This window comes from Cricetulus griseus, chromosome 5, assembly GCF_003668045.3.
Source record: "Cricetulus griseus strain 17A/GY chromosome 5, alternate assembly CriGri-PICRH-1.0, whole genome shotgun sequence".
NCBI lineage: Eukaryota > Metazoa > Chordata > Mammalia > Rodentia > Cricetidae > Cricetulus > Cricetulus griseus.
The window spans coordinates 193287722-193292714 of NC_048598.1; positions in this window are offsets into that span (position 1 = coordinate 193287722).

The window sequence follows — 4993 nt, forward strand, 5'->3', positions numbered from 1 at the left end:
GACACCATGAAAATTTATGACAGGTAAAGCTTATATACTTCCCATCATATTTTTTATTTTTTGCAATTTTAAAGAAAATAAACTATTTTAATGTCAGAAGTGGAACTAAGGCATATATGAAAATGTATTTGATGATTTTTTCCCTCAATAAGCATATCATAGATTTAATTTTATATCTACATATTGGTGTCTTAATATATCTATAATTAGAAGGAGGGAGTTTTCGTTAGTGTTTTCAATCTTACTAAGTTAGTCATTTACTTTTTGGATAGTTTTAATAAGCAGGGGAAAGTAACAATTATTATTTGCTATAAGTATAAATGATATAATTTATTTTTAAGTACAATGATTAAATTTTTCTTGTCACTTTACATATGAACTTATATAATGAACAGTTTATGTGTTAGAATACTGGCCATGTTTCAACCTATTTTCTGGTATCTTGTGCATTAAGAAAATGTCACAGATCATCTGTTTACTGGAAAATACAAACTCCCTTGTTCACTCATGTTTTTAGAGGTTGGTGTTATTAAATAATTGGTTGATTATGTGTTTTCTACTTAGACTTGGGTTGATGTCACAATGTCTTAGGCTGTCAAAATTCAAAAGATGCTGGGGATATTGTGCAAAGAAAAGGACTTAAAAACATTAAAAATAGAGCAAGAAAATGTGGACTTCAATATATTTCCTAATATCCATATACTGATATAAAAAGTATGTTGTTGGTCTAGTGAGATGGTTCAGTAGGTAAAGGTGCTTGTTGATGTCAAGCCTCATAACTTGAGGTCAATCTTCAGGACCCATAAAATATATAGAGAGAACTAACTCCAGTAAATTGTCTTCTGAATGTGGGCAGTGGCATGCATGAATTCATATGTGTATACATATACCACATAGATACACAAAATAAGTAAAATATAAAAAATTACTTAATGTTTTGTACTCTTGGTTGTCAAACAATACCAGGCAGGTACTCTACCACTCATCTCTGTACCCCAAAGTCATTCTTCCATACAAAGCAACTCCATAGAGTATAGAAACACATGAATGAGTTTATTTTATGTTTCATTAGCAAATGTAGCATATCCTAATACTTTACTACTCATATTTAATGATAGAATCTTATTGCTTATGAAGGTGCACTAATGTGTTTACATTAATTGTTCTAACGTTAATAAAAAAAAACTCGAGTCAGAAATTGAGATTAAAAAACCTGATAAATCCAAAAATAGTGGAGGAATGATCAGGATCAGCTGACCATACTTTCTACATTTCCCAGATGGAAAAGCCTGCAAAATCTTCCCAAGCTCTTCCTTATCTATCCCTGTCCCTCTCTATCCAACTTCCTCAGTCTTTCAACATATCTACGGCTAATTCTGGTGAGTCAATCACTGACTCCATCCTCTCATTTAAGGTTTAACTTTATTGGCATGGTAGAATGGCAGTGTGAACAGTTCTTCCACAACAGTACATCCTTTTTGGGGGGGTTGGTTTGCAGACTGTCCTGGAACTCTATTTGAAGACCAGGCTGGCCTCCAACTCTCAGAGATGCACCTGCCTCTGCCTCCTGAGTGCTAGGATTAAACACATGTGCCATCACCACCTAGCTGACGGTACACTTTTCTTAAACCATGGTGATTATGCATTTTCCAGTGTCTGATGATAATTATCAGAAATCCAATTTGGATCAACAGTGATCATTTTTGCACAGGAACACAATGTAAAGGGGGGGGGGGGATGATCTCAGCATCTAGGACAATTGATTTCAGATACCTTAAAAGGATCTGGCAAAAATCCCAGCTGGAAACCTTTTCATAGCATTTAAAATGAATTCCACCTGCAAATAAACCCAAGGTAGGAACATACTTGAGGAATTTGTGAGAATAATTTCAGTAAGTTGTCCCAGTCCTGAGAGATAGAGAAGAAGGATGCTGTTCTTTCATGCCAGCCTAGAGGATGTGGCTTCCTGAAAGGCCATAGTATTTCTCTGCTAGTAATCAGAGCTCCAAGAGGCATGGCTGACTTAAGAAATGGATGCCTTATCTACTTCACAAACATTGCTGAAAGTTTCTATGGATCTCCCAAAATGTGGGTATGATGACATATAGAGGACACACACACACACACACACACACACACACACACACCACCACCAACAACAACAACAACAACAACAACACTGCCATACCACACCACATTAGCAGCAGCATTAGCAGTGATAAACATCAGGCAGGTCCATAGAGGACCAAATACAACTTTTAATTTTTTTTTATTAGCTTAAATTAGGAACAAGCTTGCTTCACATGTCAATCCCTTCTCCCTCTCCCTCCCCTCCCTCTACCTTTCCCCTCCGACCCCCCAACTACCCCCCACTCCATCCACTCCCCAGGCAGGGTAGGGCCCTCGATGGGGCCTCCCCAAAGTCCACCACATCATCCTGGCCTGGGCCTAGGCCCTCCCCCATGTGTCCAGGCCGAGAGTGCATCCCTTCACCTGGGATGGGCTCTCAAAGTCCCTTCTTACACCAGGGAAAAATACTAATCCACTAACAGGGGCCCTGTATAGTGTGGAGGCCTCCTAATTGACATCCATGTTCAGGGGTCTGGATCAGTCCTGTACTGACCTTCCAGGCAGCAGTCTGGGGTCCATGTGCTCCCCCTTGTACAGGCCAGCTGACTCTGTGGGTTTTACCAGCTTGATCTCGACCCCTTTGATCTTTATTCCTTCCTCTCTGCAACTAAGTTCCAGAGTTCAGTTCAGTGTATATCAGTGGGTATCTGCCTCTGCTTCCATCAGCCACTGGATGAGGGTCTAGGATGGCTTATAAAGTAGTCATCAGTCTCATTATAGGGGAAGGGCATTTAGGTTATCCTCTCCACCATTGCCTAGATTGTCAGTATGTGTCATCCTTGTAGGTCTCTGAAAATCTCCCTAGTGCCAGATTTCTCCACGGACCCAACCAAGTGCATAGCAGCATTTTTTTGTAATAGCCAGAACCTGGAAGAAACCTATATGCCCCTCAACTGAAGAATGGATAGAGAAAATGTGGTACATTTATACAATGGAGTACTACTCTGCAGATAAAAGCAATGGAATCTTGAAATTTGCAGGCAAATGGATGGAACTAGAAGAAACCATCCTGAGTGAGCTAACCAAGTCACAAAAAGACAAACTCATATATGAATTTTAGACACAGAGCAAAGAATTACCAGTCTACAATCTTCTTCACCAAAGAAACTAGGAAACAAGAAGGACTCTAAGGGAAAAATGCATGGACCCAAGGAATGGGAAGGGGCAGGAACTCCTGAGCTAATTGGGAGCCTGAGGGTAGGGGAGAGGGAGCTGCCAGAATGAGAGGAAGAGAAGAGGAGAGGAGAGGAGAAAATGGAGGAGCAGAAATATTGAGTTGGGGGAAGAATAGAAGAGTACTGGATGAGAGATACCATATTAGAGGGAGCCAAATACAACTTTTTGTTTGTTTGTTTGTTTGTTTGTTTGTTTGTTTGTTTGAGACAGGGTCTCTCTACATAGCCCTGGCTGTTTTAGAACTCACTATGGAGACCAAGCTGGCTCTCAGATCTTAAGAGATCCACCTGACTCTGCCTTGTCCTTGGATTAGAGGCATGGACAACCATGCCTGGCGTCAAAGGCAACTTGAAATCATTCAAGTAGAATACAAATGTTCTGTTCTGCTTCTTCTCCATCTTCCTTATCCTCAGGCTGTGGAATCATCAATACTCCAGCAACTTGAGGCCAAATAGTGGGAGAGGTACTGTAGGAAAGAGTAGAAGCAGATTGTATCCTCTTTCTAACTCCCAAAAGGCTGCAGACCCTAATGGTAGGGAGGTTGATCTACACCAGGAGCTTGGAATGCTGGTGAAAATTTCCCCAAATGAGAGATACATAAAAGGCGAGAATTCACTTTAGTCTACTTATAAATTGCAAAAGAAAATTCTTATTGATCTAGAAGAGCCTAACTTATTTCCATTTATCAGATAGTAATGAGAACTTCTTCCTGTCCCCTATTTAATAATTCTGACTTCAGAAACATTTATAGGCTCAATGTCTAGGCAGGTAGGCATGATCGTCTTCATTGTCAGTTTGATTAGCTTTGGACATTCCTAGAAGCTGCTGTTTTCTGTAAAGGTTTTTTGTTTGTTTGTCTCAGAGAGAACTGTGATAAAAACCCCTTTCCTCTCAAGTTGTTTTTGCCAGACTACTTTACCCAGCAACAGAAAATGAAACAAGACAGTTGTCCTTTATAAATGAAAATAAATGAATTCATCATAAAATATTGCTTCATATTAAACATCTGGAAAGTAGTACAGGAGTCAATGGGAAGAAAGTGAAAGACAGATATGTGCATGTAGTATTAAAATCCCAGCACAAGGGAGGCTGAGGCAGAAGAAAATGAGTGTTAGTCCTAGCTACACCCTGAGTTCAAGGCTGGATTTGGTGTGATTATGTTACAAGAAAAGGTAAGTGAGATATAAAACCTGCTTCCTTTCCAAGAGGACAGGTTGGTTCTACCTAATCAATCTCCCCCACCATATGGGTCTACAGCCTTTCTGGAGTTGAAAAGAGAGTAATGCCCTGCTTCATCTCTTGCCTATCACCCCTCGTGTATTACCCAGACTCTAGCTGATGGAGTGTTGATGGCTGCACAGTCTGAGGATAAGGAAGGTGGAGAAAAACAGAACATTTATATTCTACTCAGATGATTGGAAGTAGCCTTTGGCCCTTAGGTAGGTAGGTAGCCAGACATAGGTTGCCTTTTTTAGGGTGCAAATGTTAGTGAAAATACTCCTCAGCAATGATATGAAATGATCACTGGACCCACCAAAATGGATGCCGGCTAGAATATGGCACATGTCTACTCCTACTGAACATCCATTTTGCTGGAAACAGAAGAAAGAAAGGAAAGTATTTCCTGGTCCTTGTGAAATTTCATTAGTAGATTGCACTGTGTTTCTAGGCTGGGGTGGCTGGAGAT